At 38.8% G+C, this 23,103-nt stretch overlaps 1 protein-coding gene across 8 annotated transcripts in view; it reads left to right on the top strand.

The window, feature by feature from the left end:
* The window catches only part of Ncoa1 (nuclear receptor coactivator 1), a 202,034-nt gene that overhangs the window by 58,109 nt on the left and 120,822 nt on the right, over positions 1–23,103 (top strand). For all 8 annotated transcript variants that reach the window (XM_036170290.1, XM_036170289.1, XM_036170287.1 and 5 more), the window contains exon 2: positions 3,850–3,984. The gene's annotated coding sequence lies outside the window, so the exon portion shown is untranslated. The remainder of the gene's footprint in view (positions 1–3,849; positions 3,985–23,103) is intronic.

Genomic DNA, 23,103 nt, shown 5'->3' with positions numbered 1-23,103 from the left:
CTTGAACCACAGCTACAGCAGCTTCTACACAATGAAACTGTGGAAACCTCATCAGGCAGGTGCTTGCTAGGGGCAAGTAGCCCCCTGGGTTCTCTTCACAAGTTAGAGGCTTAACTGGTGGGTCTGGCCCTGAGGGTACCTTTTCTGTTTTTCCAGTGTAGAGCAGTAGATTCACTCTAGTGATTAATCTCTTTAACCATTACTGCCTCTTTTCAACACATGACTTAATTACAGTCTTTAGCTTCCTCACCAAACTGTAATCCTTCATTTCTTTCCTTCCCATTTGTTGCTGTATTTTCATTGTATAACTGCATAAGAGTAATAAGTGATAACCATCCCACAGATTCAATAGTATGTTGTCTTGAAAATTTCTCAGCCAAAGAAATTAACTTTCTATGTTTTAATTTAGCTGATGCAAATTCTTGGGACATGGGCAGAATACAGCCAGATTCTTTGCCAAAGTGTCATATGAAAGGCTTCTAGCCTTGTTGCTGATAGAATCTTTTTTCACCCCTGAAAGCTCATGAGCCAGGCCTCCACAGACTTCATTACCTTCAGAAGTACTGTCTTCAAGGATTCTATTAGAATGGCCCACAACATTCAATGGCTTCTGTAGTCCAGAGTTCCAAGGTCTTTCACATTCCTCTGAAAAACAACACAGGCAAGTTCTTCACAGCAACAAACCCAGCTTCCTGGTACCAGTTTCTGTAGTAGTTACTTTGCTGCTGCTGTGATAAAACACACTGACCAAACAAAGCAGCTTAAATGAAGAAAGGGTTTATTTTAGCTCATGGTTCCCGAGGGATGAAGTCCATCATGGTAGAAAAAGCATGGTGGCAGAAGCAGAGAGTTGGCTACACACAGGAAGTGGAGAGAGAAAACAGGAAGTAGGCAAAGGTATAAACTCTCAAAGCCCAGCTCTGATAATGTGCTTCCTCCAGCAAGGCTCCATCTCCTAAAGGTTCCATAACCTTCCCAATCAGTGCTACCACCTGGGAGCTAAGTGATCAAACACATGAGCCTGTTGGGGACGTTTCTCATTTAAACCAGCAGAGTGCTTGACAAGGTATATGCTGCTGCAAATGTCTGTTCTTGCTGATCTTCTATAATGGTTTTCATTTTCTTTATTTGCCTCATTTATGGAAATTCAGTCGGGGAACGACTTCTTTAGTATCGCTCTCTCCAAGTACAGCAGAACATCCCTTGGCCTTTATCTCTTGTACAGCATGTTTCCTTTTTCTCTAACCTATTGAAACCAGCCCTCAGTGAGTGTTGGCTGGTTTTAGATTCTGAGGCCCATCACTTTGAGGATTATCCCTCTGTTTTTCAGCATTTATAATAGTTAATAAGTTTCAGATAGGCTCAAGGAGTCAACTTGAAAGAAAAGATAAAACAGTATAGAAGGGAACTCATTAATAGAATAAACATTTTAAGATTTTAACATTTACATGTGTTTGGTGTATATGTGTATGTACTTCTGTGTATGTACCCATATGTGAACATACATACAAATACAACAAGCTCTTGTCCTACTGACCCATTCCCCTAAACCCAATTTAAAATTATTGTACATGTATTTTTAAATGTATACATTAACAATACAATCATATTATTATTATTATTATTATTATTATTATTATTATTATTATTGGTTTTTTTCAAGACAGAGTTTCTCTGTGTAGCTTTGGTGCTTTTCCTGGATCTCGCTCTGTAGCCCAGGCTGGCCTCGAACTCACAGAGATCCGCCTGGCTCTGCCTCTGGAGTGCTGGGATTAAAGGCGTGCACCACCACTGCCCAGCTTAAATGTATCTTTTTAACTGATGTATGAAAACATAAAAATTGTACTTATTTGTAGGGTATCATGTGATCCCCACCCCCTCACCGTGTGTGTGTGTGTGTGTGTGTGTGTGTGTGTGTGTGTGTGTGTATGTGTGTATGCACATGTACATGTGTGCATATGCATGTAAAGCTCAGGGTACAATCTCAGCTGTTGCTCCTCAGTTACCATCCACCTTGTTTTTTGAGATAGGATCTCTCATTGGCCTGAAACTTGCCATATAACGTAGGCTGTCCAGCCAGGAAACTTCAGGAATCCACTTGCCTTTACCATCCTAGCATGTGATGTTGTTGATACAGGTATATGTTTATTATGTAATGTTTTTATCAAGTTAAACATTTGTCTCCCTAAACATCATTTCTTTGTGGTAAAAACACTTACTTACTTTCCCCTAACTTTTTGAAGTATATACTACAATGCTGTACAATAATACACTGTACAATAGACCGCCAGAATTTCTCATTTTATCTAGGTTAGTACCTATTGCTCAGCCTCTTTCCATCCCTCCCTGCTCCTAATCTCCACAGCCTCTGGTAATGACCATTTTATTCTTAACATCTACAAGACCAACTTTTCTGGTCCACATGTGAGTGACAATGTGCAGTACTCATCCTTTAGTAACAGGCTTATTTCAATTAATGTAATTATCACCCGTTCCATCCATTTTGTCACAGATGACAGGATTTCAATCTGTTTTATGGCTGAATATATTCCATTGGGTATGTATACCACATTATCTTCAGCCATTCATCAGTTGATGGGCACTTCAGTTGTTCTCATCTCTTGGCTATTATGAATAGTGCTGCAGTGAACACTGGAGTGCAGATGTCTCTTTGATGGACTGATTTCATTTCCTTTGGGTATATATCCAGAAATGGACTCTCTGGATAATATTGTAGTTCTATTTTTAATTTTTGAGGAATCTCCATACTGTTTTTCCATAATGGAGGTAGTAATTTGCATTCCCAACCACAGTGTACAAGGGTTCCCTTTCTTCCACATCCTCCTCAGCACTTGCCATCTTTTGTCTTTTTGATAGTGGCCATTCTTAGTGAAGGGAGATGATATCTCATTGTAGTTTTGATTTGCATTCCCCTGTTTATTAGTGATGCTGAACACTTTTTTCATACACTTGGCCATTTGTGTGGAATAAAAGACAGCAGTTGTGGAATAAATGGGGTGGGTGAAAAAGCAGAGAACATTGTGGGCATAAAAATAGGAGAGAAGGTAGTTGTCAAGATGTTAGCATCTGAATACAGTTGGTTGAACATCAGTCCGGGGAACCGCAGAAGGAATTAAGTAGCCCAAGGTTCCAAATTGACCTGATAGAGTGATCATCTCTGGAGCTTGGTTATCTGTTTTGTGATTTAGAGGGATGGGAATGAAGAGTTACTTCTTAGGGCTGGGATGCAGCTCAGTTAGTTGGTAGGGTTAGTTTCCTAGCATGCTTAGTTAAACCTGACTGGTTAAACTAAAGCCATTAGGACTCATACGTCTTAAGATGGCTCTCCCTGTAAAGTCCCTACTGTTTGGTAATTCTGAGGTGGAGAAGGGACAGTTAGCGTTACCAGTGACCCAGATATGACCACTAGCCATGATACTGGGTTCTTGCTAGCCCATAATTTTTTTTTTCAATTCTGGAACTCCTGTTTCTTCTCATTGCTTGGTTTTACCTGGATCAGGGTGTAGAGAGAGGATTCTGCTAGGATGACTTCAGCAGTGCTGTGTGAGCGTAGTCTGAGGCTCTTTGCATCTTTGGGACACCAGTACAAACTCAGTTTGCTGCAGATCACCATAAGGGACTACAGTCAACTTCTCACCAGTTACATATATTTCTCTGTTATACCTTTAACCTTTGATTTAATCTCTTTTCTACCTGCAGCAGTGACACAGTGAGAACTGGCATTTCTTATCCAACTAGAGCATCTAAGAACCTTGGTGTGCTTACAGGGAAACAGTGAACCCATCATGATTTCTGTGGCCTGAATGTGTCTTCTTTCTTCTGCTTTAGATCTGTCTGTACTAATGGAAATGTAACTGGAACTGATCTGATGCTAAAACTGAGGACCATTAGACAAGATCACATAGGAGGAAATCTTGCTTCCTAATGAAGACCCCAACATTCAGAATTTTGGACTGTTCAAAGGTATTTGAGGCACAGTTTTACTTAACTTGATTTGCTGGTAGTGATTTCATAATGTTCTGTATGTAAGTTTTTTAAGTTTAAATGTTCTTACTTGTTAGAGGGTGTAGCTTTTAAAGAACAGTACACTGCTCCCCATGTCCTGCCTTATTCCACTCTCCACAAAAATCAGCAGGAAAAAAAAATCTAGATTTGGAAGATACGTTTCTTCTAATTATGTCAATGATAAGAAATAGATTAAAGATTAATATAGTAAGTCATGCTAATATTGGAGTAGATGTTACTGAGAGTCCTATGCACACCTGCATTCCCAGCCCTTAAGAGGCTGGAAGAGGGAATCATCATGAATTTGAGGTTATCCTGGCCACACAGTGAGACCCTGTTTCCACAAAACAAAATGAAAAAGAAAAGTCAATTTACTGGTTATTTGATTATGCCATGGTTACTGACATTAACTGCCAAATCCAGTGTCCTGACAGCATACTCATTCATAGTGAGGCCTTCCTTTAGTAATGGTCATTCCATGGTTCAGTTAGAAACTTTTTCCTTTTCTCTTTAACTGTTAAGGATTTTCTATCCATCAGAAGTGTCACTGTTATTCCTGTGGGAGCTTTGGATCTGGTGGACTAGTTTCCTTTGGAGGAGAAAGGCAAGATATATAATTAGAGAGTCGAGTGACTTCCAAAACATGAGGTTGATCTCCCCACTTTAGAGAACACGTAAGACAGCTAAAATCAAAAAGGAAATGTAATATCAAAGGAAACAAACACAGCAGTAGTTATCTAGTTTTTTAGAATACACACAAATTTAAACAGGAGAGAGTTGTGTTTTTTGTTTATAAAATAATTTTTTTCTTTATTTTTTTTCATAGATGGAAAGAATGTATGTTGGGGTAGGCAAAGTTGATTTCTAGGTCTTTTTTTAAAACAGAAATTAAAAAATAGTATTTTGGGCTGGAGAGATGGCTCAGAGGTGAAGAGCACCAACTGCTCTTCCAGAGGTCTTGAGTTCAATTCCCAGCAACCACATGGTGGCTCACAACCATCTGTAATGAGATCTGGCGCCCTCTTCTGTACTGAATCCACCATGTTTAAATGAATCCCCAGGGGAGTCTTGGCCCTGGAGGAGATGGGAATGGAGGGGAGGGGCTGGGGAGAAGGTAAGGGCAGGGACGGGAGGGGGGAGGACAGGGGAACCCATGGCTGATGTGTAAAATTAAAACACAAATATAATAAATAACAAAAAACAAAACACCAACAACAAAAAGAAATGGAGAAAGAAAAATAAATAAATAAATCTTTAAAACAATAGGTTTTCGTTGGTAAAATACTGGTAAAAAACTGAGACTAATGCTTCACCTATTAGTAGGATTAAGTCCGTATTTTCCTGTTTTGCTAGGAAAATATGGAACGCAGTATATTAAAAAGAATATGAATTCATGCTGTGGTAATCCAAAGTTTGCCTCAGTTGTAAAAGAATTCTCTCCCAAAAGAGGATAGTGCAGTTGATCATTTTGCTAAGGAAAAGCAAGCTCATGTCAGGTAGAAGTGTGTTGTTGTCTTAGTAACAAGTTTAAGAATGTACTGACAGCTAGTAGATAGGTGCATTTCACTTTCCAAGGGTATTTGTGGGTGTCTTTTTTAATCAAAAGCAAGCATGTGATTTCTTACTATTAGAATCATCAGACTTGATTTTTTCAGATAATGTTTCATCTTTATTTAATATCATTTGAATGCCTAAGCTTTACAAAACAAACAAAAAAAAAAACCCCACCACCACGAATGGTTTTTAGATTTGTGGAAAGATGTAAATTACTCTAGAACTTTATTATAAATGATATTGAAGACATAGGTTACTCAATTTTTTGTTTACTCTGGGGCCAGCAAGCCTAAATACAACATCTGAAACCAATTATGTAGAATCATAAAATCATAATTTGGAATCCCTTTCTAAATAATAGTTAAATTCTACATTGGGACCTTACCAGTAGAAAAGATTTGGGTGTAGGAAATTATGATCAGTTGAATTTGATTGCTAATTGGTTGTGGATGCTGTGATTTAAAAAGTTCTCTGTAGTTTAAAATAGGTTGCTTAAATTCTTGTTCAAAAGTCTGAATTAACCAGTTTCACATACCTCTCCAGTATTGCAAGGACTGGAGGGTAATGTCCCTATTCATATTTATTTTCCCCTTGAAAAACAAAGAGAATTGAAAGTTTCACAGTACTTTTGAACTGTATGTACCTTTTAACAAGTTTTTAGAGAAGTTTAGATTGTGAGATTATGGGATTGTGTTGCATGGTGGGTTCCAGGAATGTGAAATCAGTAAAACATGATAGAATGAGGTAAGCCCTAGAAAATTATCCAGATTATATGTTCTACAGCTACAATTTTACCCTTCAGAATGATTTTGTCTGGACTGAGTAAAGAATTGGAAATGAGTTTTAGTAAAGTAGGTAAGGGAAGGTCTAGGCCTGTGCTGGGCTACTGTGCTCTGCAGCAAAGGGCACCCTGGGAAACTGAATTCATGTTTCTTTAGTTTCTTTATAGTAATTAGTGTTTAGACTTGTGATAAAAAATAAACTATGTGTATAAAACAATATAAATGGATTTTGGAGTCATATTAATGAATATTATTATTAAAACTAGAATGCCCTCCTACTAAAGTATCTAGAAATTTCCTTTTCATAGCACAAAACACATCTCAGAATACACTACGACTGAGAAGCTTGCAAAACCAGTTTCAAAGTTAATGATAAATATTATCCTTGGAGAGAAAGTAAAATGAGCTTTTGGCAAAAAATGTCTTATCAAAGGCATCGCTTCTGGAAAAGCCATTACTGCCTTATGCATGCTAGCGGGTATTTTTTTCTCATAGAAGGAAACCTCTGATATTCAGAGAACATACCAACACTCCACTTAGGTGTTACTGGTTAGCACTGTTTGAATCTTGTTTGGGACAGTTGATTGGTTGGTTTATTTTAAAGCCACTTGTAGCCTGCAGAAATAGCCTTTGTACCTTCAGCTCAAAGCACAAACAACTACAAAAAGCTACAAGAAAGGGTATCTTGGATTTTTGAATAAGAGATTGCATCAAGATATCAATTCATATCCTGCTTCTTTCCAGGGAAAGGAATTAGTGTTCAGTAATGTATTTCCTATCTTGATTTAATATTGAAAAGAGAAACTGTAAAAAAATAAGTGGTCAGCAGCTGTAGAATTAGGTTTTGCCACAGTGTGGTCTGCTCTCCACACAGGTGAAAGTGCTTATGTGTTTGTGAACTTGTGTTTTGGTAACATTGGATAAATATTTATTGACAAGTGATCATTTTATTTTTCTTATTTCAGAGTGCTTGATTTAGTATTTCAAATAGTTTCACTTTATAGCTTTATTAATATCACAAGTCTTGATGTTAAAGAAGAGGTAGACAGACTTCGTAGAAATCTGATTTATACCACAGGATAACTCAACCTCTGAGAGTTTAACTATTTACCTGTATTTGATTATTTTACTAAGTTATCAAAACAAATGAGGGAGTTAAAAATTTTATGGAGTCAAGTAACAGTAGGAAAGTCCACTTATCCGAACCATTGGCATATAGCTAAGGCATTTCTAGGAGGGGAGTTCTAGCTGTTTATCTAGCTGGCAACCCCTGAGGCGTGCTCAGCTGTCAGCCTACTCAAGTCGCTGAGTGTCTAGTTCAGTGAGACTGTCTTGTATCCCCGACTTTACTGTCCAGCCGCCTAGCTGAAGCTCAGAAATCCAAACTTGAAGTTCAGTGGGAAGCCCGTCTCAAGGCTGCAGATCTGAGAGTGGGAGAGGAGACTCAGTGCCTTGCTTTGGCCTCCATGTTCGTATACATGGGCATGTACACCTACACACTCATGTGCATGCACATAAAAGAGAGAGCCTGCTTCAAAAAATATGGTGCAGAGATCAAGGAAGATACTCGCCTTTAACTTTTGACCTCTGTGCACACACACATGCATATATCCACACAAATATAAGTAAAAACTTTAAAAAAAGAAGTCAGAACTCAAATAGCTTAATGATTGTACCACAAGACCTTAGAAAAAAGAACAAGGCAAAATCCAAATTAGTAGACAAACAAAAATAAAAACCATGCTGAAGTTAATGAATGTAGACTAACAGAACAATATGAGAATCAATAACAAAGTATTTGAAAAAATAATGATTAAGAAATCTGTAGTCAAATTACAAAGAGAAGACCCAAATTAATAAAATTAGAGATGAAATATGGCTGTTAGAACATTCTACTAAAATGCAGAGGCCAATTAGAGACCTCTTTGAAAGCCTGTAATCCAAAAAACTGGAAAATCTAAACACATATGACTTACTAAAATTAATTCAAGAGGACATATACATACAATTTGTAATCAGATCCATAGCAAGCAGCAAAACTGAAGCAGTAACAAATCTCTCAACAAAGAAAAGCACAGGACCAGGTGTATTCACTGTGGCATTCAGTCAAGCCTTTAAAGCACTAACAGCCATTGTCTTCACATGCCTCCGGGAGAGACAGTGGAAAACCTACTGTGTGAAGCCCGAGTTATCTGGACCCCGAAACAGGACAGAGAAACCAGCAACAAAAAGAGAGCCTTGTGGAGCAGTTTTACTAATGAGTGTGAGCTCAGAAGCTCTCAATAATACTTACAAACTGAATTCAAGAACACATCAAGAAGATCAACACCATAACCAAGTTGTCTTTACTTAAGAGATGCAAGAATAAATGGTTCAACATATACAAATCAGCAAGTATAACAACAATGATGTTCTCAGTAGACGGAGGAAAAGCACTTAACAAAATTCAACATCCCTCGTGATAAAAGTCCTGATGAAACCAGGAACAGAAAGACAATATCTCAACTTAATAAAGGATATATATGGCAAACCTCATACTAAATGTGGAGAACACAGGAAGCATTTCCTTTAAAGTGGGCAATGAGACAAGGGTGCCCAGATCTCTATGTCCTTATTTACTACAAGGTAATGACAGTCTTTGCTAGAGCACCAAGTCAAGCCAAAGAAATTAAAGGGATACAAATAGAAAAGGAAAAAGTCAGATTATCCCCATTTGTAACAGTATAATGCTATACATAAAAGACTGTAACAACACGACCATAGAACTCTTAGATCTGATAAACACTGTCAGTTAAGTATCAGGATACACTGACAAAGGGAAAGCAGTAGCTTTTCTGTATACCAGTAACAGGCAGGCCAAGAAAGAAGACAGAACAGTGCCGATCACAGAAAACTGGGGATGAGGGAACAGGAGGAAAGGGAGAAACTGAAGAAGATACCAGAAGATCCAAAGACTTCCCAAGTTCTTGGCTTAGCAGAAATAACATTGTGGAAATGGCTATATTATTTAAAATGATATAAGATTTAGTACAATCAAAATCCCAATGACATTCTTCCCAGTAGAAAAAAATTATCCTAAGATTCATATGGCAGCACAAAAGAGCATCAATAGCTAAAGCAGTCCTTTGCTGAAAGGGCAGTTCTGAGTGTATCCCAATACCTGATCTCAAGTTATACTACAGAGCCGTCATAGCAAAACCAGACATGTAGACCAATGTACTAAAACAAAAACCCCAGGAATAGACCCACACCACTACAACCACAAGGGTTCCCAGACCATCCACTGGAGGAAGATAGCTTCTTCATCACACTGTGCTGGAAGATCTGGTAGCTCTGCAGGTGAAAGAATGAAGCCATATTCCCATCTTTGGCCCCTGTATACCAGTCAACTCAACATGGATCTAGGCTTTCCTTTAAAACTTGAGACCGAGGGTTGGGGATTTAGCTCAGTGGTAGAGCACTTGCCTACCTTGCAAGTACAAGGCCCTGGGTTTGATCCTCAGCTTAAAAAAACAAAAAACAAAAAAACTTGAGACTGAACTTGCTAAGGGAAAATTGTTGTAGACATAGGCAAAGACTTTCTGACTAGGACACTCAGAGAGTTCACAACATGATAGCAGGAATGGACAAATGAGATCGCATCCGAACACCACCAAAACATGCCGCTGCACTGCAGAGGAAAGAGCCATCCTGAAGACTTGGCCATAGAACAGGGGAGAAATGTGCCAGCTGTACATCTGATAAGAGATTAGTATCTAGAAAGACCAAAGAACTCAGAAATTAAAGGAAATAATCTAACTAATAGATGGTTGACTTAACAGAAAGTTCCCAAAAGAAGTACAAATGGCCAAATAAATATATAAGGGGATGTTTACCATAGTGAACCACCAAGAGAATGCAACTCAAAATGATATAGAGATTCGATCTTATCCCAATAAGAATGACTGTCATCAAGAAAACAAACAAATATTGATGAGGATGTGGGAGCAGGGATTGTGGAGGGAATGTAAATTATTAGTGTAGCCACCATGGAAATCGATAGGGAAGTTCCTCAAAAATTTAAATTAGAAGAACATCTGGCTATACCACTCCTGGGTGTATACAAAAGGTAACCCAAGTAAGTGGACAGCAAAGAGACTTGCATATCCATGTCTGCTATGGCTCTGTTCACAGTAGCCTTGTGATGGAGCCAGCCTAGATGCTCATCAACAAGTGAATGACATGATGTCATTAGCAGGAAAGTAGATGGCTGTGGAGATCATCATATGAAGTGAGATAAGCCGGGGTCAAAACGACAAATGCCATATGTGTTTCCTTGCATGAAGAATCTAGGTTAAAGTGTGTGCATGTATGGCAGAGAAGCAGAAGGGAGACCATTTAAGAGGAAAAGGACCATGGGAGCATGCGGAGGTAGTGAGCAAAGAACATGGTGTTCACAGATGAAAATGTCATAATGCACCCCACATTTTTGTATGCTGAATGAAAGAACAGTAAAACTGTATTTTAGCATGGAGAAGTACTTTCTGTAATCAAAGGCAAGCAGAGAAGAGTAGGAATCTTTTTTCGTCCATCACTCAGATTAAAACATTTAATTTTCAGCTTTGATATAATATGCTTTTTTAAAAAATAAAAGTTCAATAGAATACTGGAAGTAGATATAGGTAAAAAACCTTGCTTAATGACTCATTCCATGTTCCATCATAATAGCCAACCTATTGACATTGGTGATTTTTAATTAGAAATTTTTACTTTAGTAAAAATAAAGAATAAAAAAGAAACAGGCTAAATAAGATTGGTTTGCACCTCAAACTGATTTGAAATCTGTGGTCATAAATACTTTGCAATGAGACTATGAAAAACAAAACAAAACAAAAACCAATTAGAGCTTTGGCAAAACAATCCAGATGCAGTCAGTAGATTCTGGTTGGTCAAAGATGAGACTGTTCTGATCACTGGTGAGCATCACAGAAATAGAATGAATCACACCGGATAGGTTTACAAGTGAGTCCGAAGACGCTGACAGACTGCCATGCCTAGTTTTGTTTGAAGCATACTTAGGAACCAGCTGTAGTTCAGGGTAGCCAAATAGTGGCTGAGAGGAAGTTACTTTTCTCAGGAGATTCCAGTTAATAACAGAAGAAAGGGTGACAGAGCAGAACCTCCCCATTTTAGAACAAATTCCTGATCTAAGCATAGGTCACCAGTGGCTACTAGTATCCCAGGAAGTGTTAGTGGGTGTTTACAGTACAACCTTCCTGTGAAGTAATCCTGCTCCCAAATTAAATTTAAACCCAAATCTGATCAAGTCTCTATTTCTAACTGCTAGTTTATGGAAATAGTATAACATATGAAATGATATATTGTCAGCAAAACACAGCAGTGGGGAACTCCTTGGGACATAGGCCCTTCCCCCCAACAAATACAGTATGAGTAAAAGGAGGACCAGAAGAGAAAACTTGAGGTTGCTTGCAATGTTTGAACTTTTAGATGGTTCAGATTTTGTCCATTAGCGTCTAGGACACAATTATGGAAATTTGAATGCTGATTGGATATTTGATATTCAAGAATTATCCTTAGCTCTAAATATGATAATATTGTACAGTTATGTTTTCAGAGTCCTGATATTTTGGGGACACATTGTAATATTCATGGGTACAAAGTATGCCATGAATCTGATTCATTATTTCCCAGAGTACAGGGGAGAGAAATGAAGTTTGCTGTAAGATGGTTTAAGTTGGGTCCTGGTGACTGGGACAGTGGAGTGATGGAAGGCAGGGAGGGTATGAGAAAGAGGTCCAAACATTGCTCTTTGTTCAGTTCTGTTCATTTAGCAATACGCTGAATTCTTAATTCAAATAATTTCTTGAGTATTCAATAAAAAACGATATTTCTCACAAAGGACAGATTGACTGTGTAGTATTTATTATTTAAGGCTCTATTCTAAGCACTTTATGCAGATTAACTCACTAGACTCTCACAAGAACTCTGATGAAGAGATGCTAACTGCCAAGAGTTAATTAGCTGCTGAATGTGGAGCTGGGTTTACTTCCAGAGCTTCTAGTCTTGCAGTCTGGTGCTTCTCTAGTTTTACAACTTTCTTTGGAACTTTTCATTCTAATCACTTATTTTTAATTATTATATTTAATTACTTTTATATTTGTTTTTTCAGTATGCTAGTTGATAAGTCCAATTTTAAAAGACCAGTTTTCATTTGTAATTTTGATTTTGGAACTTATCTTAATATTTAGAGAACACAGAAATCTGTTGACCTTATTCTTTTATTAATACAAGGAATTTATTAAGAGACTAAAAATTAGTTTAGTATGTAGCAGAAAACCAGAGTCAAGTGTGCTATAACAGCATCAATAGTTACAAAAATATGTATTTCTATTGATCTGTAAGTAGCTTATTTGTGGTGCATTTTTTTTTCAATTACTTGTTGGTTTTATTGGTCCTGCTTGGTGAATTTCTTTGTGACTCTATATAACATTACACCTCCTCCGTATAACTCCCACACCTATTACATAATTGCATCCTACTTGACTTTTTTATAAGCTACTTGAGATAAAATAAGGCAATTTACTTACTACACTGTTTAGCGCATACAGTATGTATTTAGTAAATATATCTTTCCATTTGAGAAACAGCTACTTCATACCACTGTTTAAAAATTGTTCTTTATCCTTTAATATTTAAAATTGTACAAGAAAAATATGTCTTGGTGAGTTAGGAAGTCCTAGGCCTGGGGAAACTGTGAAAATGTGTAATGGTGATTTTAATGCATAATTTCTGTGTTCTGTATAAAGAACTTAAAAAATCATCTGAGTTTGAGAAAGATTAACTAATAATAATAATTATAAAATGGGATGTCTGTTAGGTGGTTGAGTGGGATCACTTCAGGAGGAAATCTAACTTTTCCAAGCCCAGGTACAAAAGGCAACATGAGATGCTGATGTGATAGCTAAGCTCTATGACTAAAGACTGAGAAAGAAGAATTTTTATTTCACCCCCAAGAGAAAGAGATATGTCACTGTTATAGATAGCCCTTTCCTGAAGTTTCTGGAAAGTGACTCTGATGACCTGGCATAGCTAAGTAAAAGTTGTGTTGTTTTTCTGTGAACTATCACCCTCCTCCGTTTTAACTCAACTGCACCTGTTTTGTTTTGTTGGGTTTTTTTTATAGTTATAAATCAAAGAGACCTGTAAATATATCTTTAATGGTATTTTTGAAAAATGACATTAAGCACCTGAAAAATGCAAATTGTAAAGGAGAGTTTCTTTCATATTCCAAAGCATACAATTATAATTCTTGAGTGGAAGCATAACTTTTGAAATTGACTATTTTGAAATTGACTAGGAGACTTTGCTCCTAGGGGCCATAGGTTGTTGGTAAAATAAAACATTGTTGTGAAGGACAAAACTAATGTTTATGACAGGAGCTTATTCTCTCTCTTCTTTTTTAACAAAAATGTTTAGAGAAAAGATGAAAAGCTCTATGTCAGAGTCTGAACTCTGTGAAGCCAAAGTCTAATACACAAAAATAGACATATTTAAGAGGTGTTTACCTTACCTTCTGTTAGCTGTTAATGAAGATATTGAAACAGTTACTACTTCGAAGATGACCCTAAGTGAAGAAATGTGGTTGTGTGATATAGAGTGTGGGCTGGAGGAGTGAACGCAACAGGAAAGAAAGCCATTATGAGTGAAACTGAAATATGAGAGGTGATAATAATTGCTATATGTCAGGCATTGTGGTAAGATACTTGGTTTTTTTTTGGGGGGGGGGAACTGAGGATCGAACCCACAGCCTTGCGCTTGCTAGGCAAGCACTGTACCATTGAGCTAAATCCCCAACCCCGGTACTTGGTTTTAATATGGAGTTTCTGTATGCCACCCAGGCTGACTGAGAATTCTTGGGCTTAAGTGATGCTCTTGTCTTAGCCTTCTGAATAGTTAGGACCACAGACATGCTCCATGCCACCATGCTTGACAGACGCTACATGTTTTAAGATACTGTCCCAATTCCCTTATGAGGTGTAAGTTATAGTCTCTGTTTTATGTAAGAGGAAACAACTGCACAAAGGCTGACTTAGAAATTAAACATCTCAGAGTAGACCAGGATATAGCCATCTATGTCTTTTGATGAAACAGGGTTTACAATGAGGATTTGATTCTTTATCAGAATGTTAAATATTAGTGATTTTTTAAGTAAACAGATTGCAAAGAATTTATATTTTAGAAAACAAAGGACTTGGTTTACTGGTTCAATTTAAGGTCATTACATGGTAGGGCTGCTAGAAAATTATTATAGTCACAAATACATTAGTTGTTTGGTATCTTATGCAAGAAAGGTCATATTTTTAGCATGCTATCACTGGTCAAACTACATTTTTTAGCTTTAAAAAACATTGTATAAATTATATTAATTGCACAGAATAATGGGTCTTATTTTGACATTTCATACATTAATATAATTATCCTCTGGTTAAAAAAAGGATGCTTTATTTGTGCATTTGTGTGTCTGATACTGTAGATCAAATCCAAGACCTTTTATGTGTAGGTTAAGTTCTATACCACTGAACTGCAAACCCCTAACCCATGGAATTTGTTATGGGATTACCTTTTTTTTTTTCTCCTCCGAGACGGGGTTTCTCTGTGTAGCTTTGCACCTTTCCTGGAACTTGAGCTGTAGCCCAGTCTGGCCTCGAACTCACAAAGATCCACCTGCTTCTGCCTCCCGAGTGCTGGGATTAAAGGCGTGCACCACCACCGCCTGGCCTGGGATGACCTTTTTAAATATTTATCACTTTAATTTCCTCAAATAAAATGGAACATAGGACTTGGTGTATCTTAGTGATAGAGTATTTGCCCAGTACATGCAAGGTCCTTTTATTCAACCCCTACACCACAAAAGGTAAAGTAAGGTGGACAGGTTTAACATGGGAACACATAATTTAATGTTAAATGTTTGCATTCTAAAAGAATTCTTTTGTTGAAGACTCTTGAATTGGCTGGCATGATGATTCAGTAGGTAAAAGTACTTGTTAGCAAGCCCAAAGCGCTGAGTTCATTCTCCAGGACCCACAGGTAGGTGGTCCCATCAGAGAGGCCTGATGCTTGTGAGTTGTTTTGTGGCCTTCACACATGTGCTGAGGGATGAGCACCCTTCCAAATTAATGAGTAAATGTAATAAATTTTTAATAGATCCTATGAGGTTCTTTCCTGTGTAACCTAGGTGACCTTGAACTTGGTAAATAATCCAGACTAACCTCAAACTCAATATCCTACTGCCTCAGCCTCCCAAGTACTAAGGATTACACCATGCTCAGCTGTGTGTGTGAGAGCATGAGTGTGTGCATATGTGGGTGTAGAGGCCAGAGGTTGATATTGGGTGTCTGCTTCAATCACTATCCACCTTATTTATTTATTTGTTTGTTTATATTTATTTATTTATGTTTTTTTCTCTGTGTAGCTTTGAGGCCTTTCCTGGAACTCTGTAGAGCAGGCTGGCCTCAAACTCACAGAGATCTGCCTGCCTCTGCCTCCTGAGTGCTTGGGATTAAAGGCGTATGCCACCACCACCCAGCTACATTTATTTATTTTTGAGGCAAAGTCTCTCACTGAACTCAGAGATCTTTGATTTGCTTACACTGGCTAGCCAGCAAGCTCTAGTGGTCTATAGGTTTCCCCTACAGGTTTTATCTGGGACTGGGATTACAGCTTCTCTTACAGATATAAAAGCAAGTGCCACTGCTTTTACATAGTGCTGAGGATCCAAATTCAGGTCTCCATAGTAGTGTAGCGGACACTTTACTAACCAAGCTATCTTTGCATACCTTGGTTGATTGGTTGACTGATTTGAAATTAGAGCTTTCTTATATTAAGAAATACTTTTTTGCCCATTGCAAATCTAATGAAGTAGACATAAAAATTTGGTACAAAATTGAGAATTTCTCTTCTTACTCTTCATACTAAATAGATTTTGTAAAAATGTATTTATTTTTTTATTTATGTGTATGTGCATGCCTGCATGTGTTTATGTGTTCCATGAGAATTCAGATGCCTTTGGAGGCCAGAAGAGGGCATCAGATCCCCTGGAACTGGAGTTAAAGGCACTTGTGAGTTGCCTGCTGTGGAGGCTAGGACCACACCCCCAGCCCTCTGCTAGAGCAGCACGTGCTTCAGTTGCGGAGGAGCCCTCTCTCCAGCCCTTTAGAGACGGATTTAGTGCCGGGAGAACCTCGAGCCTTAAGAAGTAGAACTGATAGAGGAGTTTTCGTTGCGTAGGAAGTTTCCATTGTAATTGGAGATTAGAGATGCTTTCCACTTGACTGTGGAACAGAAAAACAAACAAACAAACAAGAACAGCTAAGTAAATTCTAGAAAATGAACAAAACTGAAAATACATATCCTTTTTGTAACTACAACAAAAGTTAAAAAGTGTTTAATAATTTGGAAAAATTAAATATTTTTTAAATAACTACTTAATAGTAGATAAATTGTTATTTAGTGAGCTGGAATAGAACTCGCGCTAAGTAAGACCAATACTGGGCTTAAAATCAAATTCATAATCCCAATTGAATTTGCCATTGGTAAAGAAGAAAGTAATATACTCAACATTCAGTTACAGAATTCAGTAAAACAAACACAACTCAACAAAATAAAGAAATCTGAGTAGAAAAGATGCGGATGACAAAGCAAATGAAGGCAAAGGAGTGGGAATACAGAAGCCACAGAGAGAGTAGGATTTGAGGAAAAAAGAAAAAATAGACAAAATATATCCAGATAGGACCAGGGGAAATATTGAAAACTAAAGGAGATTATAAAAATAAAGATTTTTATAAGAAGCTGTGAGAAAAAAAAACCATTAATGTTATGTCAATTTATGTGAAATCTCCTTAAAGTTATTAGGAAGTACTCAAATTGATTAAAAGAAAGAAAGAAAGAAAATCTGGGCAAACTAAAACCATGGTAGGAAGTTTAAAGGGATTTTCTTCATAAGTTGAGTTGATGCTAGGGCTAGATTGTTTTGCCGGTGAATTCTTTTACACTTTCAAGTACTATATAATGTCTAAAGTGAGAAATATACTACTGATTATAAAAAGATGAAAATATACCCAGTTAAGGCTATAAAATTCTGAAAAGTCCAGAGAAGGGTTGTTTTTATTTTGTTTTTGTTTGTTTGTTTGTTTGTTTTAGACAGGACCTCATGTAGCACAGGCTGTCCTTCCATTGACTGTGTAGCAGAGGCTGGCCTTGAATTTCTGATCTTCTGCCCCCCCCCCCCCAAGCTCTTCAGTGGTAGGTGTGCTCCAGTATACCTGGCTCAGCAAGTGATTTTCTTTTTCTAGGGAGCTATGTTTTCCCTTGTTAGTTCATTCAAGAAGTCAAGGAAAGTCAGCTCGGTATCATGCTGGTATACGAACATCTCAGGGACAGAGAAGCTTCCGGTGGATCTGATAAGGAATAATAGACAAGCAAATAAACAAGTTTAGTCATTCTGGAAAGTGCTCTGAAGACAGCGTGGTGTAGCAGAGTTAATGGCTAGAGGACTCTCTGATGACATGGTTTTTGAGATAAAATATCAAGGCAAAAAACCTTGTAATGAGAGAGGAAAAGAAAAGGAAGTGGGACTGTTCTCTCCTACAAAGGCCCTAATGCCATGTGAGATGTTGGCTAATATACATGAGGGGTTTTCTTTGTGTGTGCGTATGTATGTGTGCAACATATGCTCAAGTGTGTGTAGGTCAGAAGTTGTCAGATATCATCCTTTACTAAGGTCTCTCAATGGACCTCTAGTTTACCAATTCTGCTAGACTAGAGAACCAACAAGACCCAGAGACGCTCTTGTCTCTGTCTCTCCAGCATTGGGATTACAGGCATACACTGCCACAGCTGGGCATTTGTGTGGGTTTGGGGTTCTGAATTCAGTTCCTCAGGCTTGCTTGGCAAACACCTTACTGGGCAGGCCTAGCCTCCTTGATGAGTATTAGTAAGTGAGAGTTGAAAGGATGATAAACAGCGCTGGTTGTGGCGAGTGGCACTGGGTACCACGTGGAAAGGTCACGGTCAGGACAGAACCCAGTGTTAGTTTTCAGAGCTTTATTAGGAGGGGAAAGGGAGGGGAGGGGAAAGAGGAGAGCCAGGCCTGGAGAGAGAGAAAGATGGTGGGGGTGAGGGTAGGAGGGAGCAGAGCAGAGAGAGCAGAGAGCAGAGAGAGAGGATGGGGTCTGCATCTGGCTTGTAAGGTGCATATGTAGTGACTAATGCACACTGATGAAGTAAGATGCAAGACCCTGGGGTTGGGGATTTAGTTCAGTGGTAGAGCACTCGCCTAGCAAGCGCAAGGCCCTGGGTTCGATCCTCAGCTCAAAAAAAAAAAAAAGATGCAAGATCCTGAACTGGAGTGAGGGCAGAATCCTAACAAGAGTGACTTACCTGGTCTACATAGTGAGTTCCAGGGCAGTCAGAGCTACATAGAGAGAGCCTACCTCAAAACAACAGCAGCAGCAACAGCAATACCAATAACAGCAACCCAAAACCAAATGTTGTTCATTTGTCTTACTCAGTTTTCTGGTGGTCTAATCTGAGAGGATATGTTGGGTTCCTGTTACTCCATCATGGCAGTTTGTGGAAATTCATGATCATCTTTTCCAGTTTCTTCTACTGTGGGCTAAGAAGTGGACCTAATCAAGAATCAGAAAATAAATGACCAATGGAGGCCCATCCTCCAGCAAGTCAATTATACTACCCCTTCTAAGGCTCAGGGATCATTGTGTTAGAGAATAGGAAGTATGCAAGAACCAGAATATAGGGTGAAAGGCTACAAAATGCCACTTCCTAGCCTCGACACAGCTACTGTAATCATTAACTCCCATCATCTGGAGTTACTGTACTGGGCACATGAAGACCAGCTGTATCAACAGTCAGCCAAGAAAGCAGGAGGGGCTCACAGGCCCTACCTACCCTCTGAACTATTGGTTAGTCAGTAGATTCCAGGGCAGGAGGAACCACTGTCTTTAGTCATCTGCCCTCTGCAGAACCCACCATGGTTCATAGCTCCAAACTCATAGTCACTGGGCCTGGTTGATCTTGGTAGGTCATAAGATCAAATAAATAGGCGTGAGTGCTCTAGAGAGACTAGCGAAGAGTGGAGAAGGTGGACAAGGGTGCTAAGGAGGTAAGGAGTGAGAACGGTCAGTATGCAAAGCATACATATATACAAATATGAGGACCTAAGAAAGGGAAGTCACAAGAGCAGTTGGCAAGTTCTCAGTACTTCAGGCATTGGCTTACCTGTAACTAAGTGATAGAAATCCCTGGTTTCCTGTGCCTCAGGCCTTGGAATCTTAATGAACAAATGGTCCAGGACTGGGGCAGGGGTGTAACTCAGTGATAAGCTTTTGATTGACTTGTGCAATACTCTGGTTCGGTCCCCAGAATGGACACATACGCAGACACACACATAGGACATTTTGACCTTGGTCAAGTACCACGTGGTGTTTGAAAGTTCTTATTACTTTTACTTTTTGGTGAATTAAGACCCTTATTTATTAGCTTTTTTCTCAGCTGTTTTTATATGTTTTTATTCAATGTTATGAGATTTTCTTGACTGCGGTTTTTTTTTTTTTTTTTTTTTTTTTGCTACTTAGTTACCTCACTGGTGGTCAGTAATTTTTCAGTTGGGTTGAATTTTCTTCACTCCTCGCGTATTTGTTCTTGAATCCTAACAGTTTGGTCTTTATGCATTGTGTCATTCGTTTTGTGAGCTGCTTCTTTGGTATTCTCAAGCAGGAAATGAATGGGTAAAGGAGTAACTGAATAAGTGTCGATTCATATCGCCATAAATACAAGTCAGTACTTTCAATCCCACTGGTCATCATAGATGACATAGATTTGAAATTGCGGCAATTAGTGCTAACTGTCAACTCGACAGAATCTATAACCACCTGGGAGACCAACCTCTGAGCATGCTTGTTAGTGGGTATCTTGATTTTGTTAAGTGATGCTGGAAAACACATCTAAATTGTGGGTGGGACGTTCCCTGGACAGGGGATTCTAGACTGTATAAAATGGAGAAAACTAGCGGAGCACACGTTTGCATTTCCTCCTGTTTCCTGATAATGGATGTAGTATGAGCAGCTGCCTCAGGCTCCTGCTGCCTTACCTTCTCTCCCAGAACTGTGAGCTACAAGAACCCCTTTCTTCCTGAAGCTGCTTGGGTCAGAGTATTTTCTCACAACAACAGGAAAGGAGACTGGTTCTAAGTGAGGTCAGGGTTGTGATAAGCCTGGTCATTTCTTCTTAGGCCTTGAAAACTGGTTTGAGAGGAATGTGAAAGAGTTTGGAACTTTGGGTTAGAAAAGTCACTGGACGCTGTAATCAGTTTGCTCACACTTTCTGATGAGAGCTTGGAAGACAAGAATGCCAAGGCAGACACAGGGAGCAGAGGCCTGCCTCTTGAGGTTTTGGAGGAGAACAAGGACTCTATCAAGAACCAGGGTCACGTGTATGATAGTTTGGCCAAGAATCTGGTTTCATTCTGCCCATGTCCTGAGAATGTGAGTAAAATTGAACTTCACAGAGTGTGCTCTAAAATTTGACAGGAAATTTCAGGACAGCTGAGCATTCAGGTTGATTCTGAGAGAGCAGCTGTAATATCTGAACTCATGTGAAGGAAGAAAGCCTAAACTGAAGGGGTCCCCGCTTCTCAACACTTCTCAACAGCAGCTGCCTAGATGGCAGTGTTCTGGCAGGGTGAGCACCCAGAAGCTGGCTCCACTGTGGTCCACAGATCTAGCCGGTTGCAGAACAAAGGGTTGTTGGTGTGGCATTGTTTTTTAAGGCACTAAGGGGTCATGGAGTCTTGCTTGTACCGTGGTTTCAGAAAGCAGCTGAGGCCAGGTGAAAAGTAGCAGGACTGGGGTCCCTGCAGAAACGGTCTTTGAGAGATCGTTGTGTGAAGCTGTGCACGTGAAGCCCGAGTTTCAGTAGAGACTCCAGGATAGCAGAGATGTCAGAACCGTGAGCGCTCCACCAAGAAGAGCTGAGGGCAGGGTGTAGAGAGAGTCTCTGTGTGGTACTGCAGGAGGCAGAACTGGGGCTCTTCTGTCACAAGCCCCAGACCTTGGACTTGGAGTTGCGGGATGTGCTGTCTGCCTGCTGTATTTTGGACTTGCTTTCTGATCATTCTTTGTTATGCTCTGATCTCTTTTGGAGTAAAAATGCTTACTAGCTGCTTCAAGCTCCTGCTGCTGTGATGGACCACACCCGGGACCATCTGCCACAACGACTCTTTTCTCCTTTGAGTTGCTTTAGTCAGAGCAGTGTGTCACACTAGCAGGCAAAGAGACTAAGATGCCTATGTATTTTCCTTAATTTTTTAAATTCATTTTCCATACCAACCACAGATCCCCTCTCATCCCTCCTCCCATCCCTTCCCCCTTGTCCGCTCCTCCAACAGTTCTCCCCTGGGGGTACAGCTGAGCCTGGTATTCAGTTGATTTTTTTTTTTTAAAGCTAGGCTTAAAAACTGTTCAAAAGCTTTGCTGACAGCAGTGTGTGCTCCTTCATAGCCATCTTCTCTGGACCCCTAAGACTGAGATCAGCTCTTTTCCACATTCTGACAAACTGCCTTCCCTCACCTGTGTTTGCTTTACTAATCTCTTCACACATTATAATTTTCTGGATAAATTTCAGTAATTCGGGAAATTCTTGGAATTTAACTGCTTTTCTTTTTTGGCTAAAATCACAGTTTCAGTTTTCTATAGAGAAACCATGAATTAAATAGCTTCCTTTTTCAGTCAGCTGGAGACTTCTAACAGATTGATATCCAGCACTTGGGTGATAGTATTTGATCAAATGCAGATTGGTGACATCAATATCGCGCAGCACTGATAATTCTGTGGTCTATTTTGAGAGACTGCACAATTTCTAGTGCCTTTAATTGCCCTTGCTTGGCTTGCAACAGACAACTTTTGCATCACAATAGCTTTTTATTTTAGTGCTCTATCGTGATTCAGTCTTTCTGAAAACTGCTTCAAAGAAAGGCTTTCGAATTAAGTTAAAATCCAGCTGCACGTGAGTTTACCTAAGCTCTTGGCATCCGTGGTCCTAGACGGATGTGATGAAGGGCGCGATTCCCATAGGCTTGTGTGAACCCAGGGAACTGGGACATCTTTACAGTGTGCTCTTTCACCTGTCCAATTTAATTATCCTTTCAGAGACTCAGCATCTACACAAGTTAAGAAAAAGAATTCTCTTTAAAATTGAGGAAATGTTATTTAGGGGCTTAATTACAATAGTCATAAAAATCTGTCAATAGTATAATTGCTTAGATTTTAGAATAATCAAATAGCAGTTAGAAAATGTAGTGTTGAGCCTGTCCAGATACAGATGTTATGGTTAACTTTTTAAAATTGAACAGCTAGTTCATATAAAAATAGGAATCTAAAATAAGAAAACTGTAAAGCAGTGATTGTATACAGTGAAGCAATTTTTAATAAAGAAATTTGTATAATTAAAACTTTTTAAAAGTCTTTCCAAATGTGACTACTGTTTTATAAAAAGATTTTAACAAGTATAGGACATTCCCATTGGAATATAGACATCATAGAATAAATAGACATAAGGAAAAGAGTTGAACATCTTTGGAAATTAAAACAATAATAATTTTTTTCTTATGAGCAACAATAAGAGGTCTATGGGGAACCAAATAGGCACACGTTACTTTTTGAATTGG

This window comes from Onychomys torridus, chromosome 21 (genome assembly GCF_903995425.1).
Source record: "Onychomys torridus chromosome 21, mOncTor1.1, whole genome shotgun sequence".
Taxonomy (NCBI): Eukaryota; Metazoa; Chordata; class Mammalia; order Rodentia; family Cricetidae; genus Onychomys; species Onychomys torridus.
Note: the sequence above shows the minus strand (reverse complement) of the source record. Positions and strands in the feature narration are given on the sequence as shown.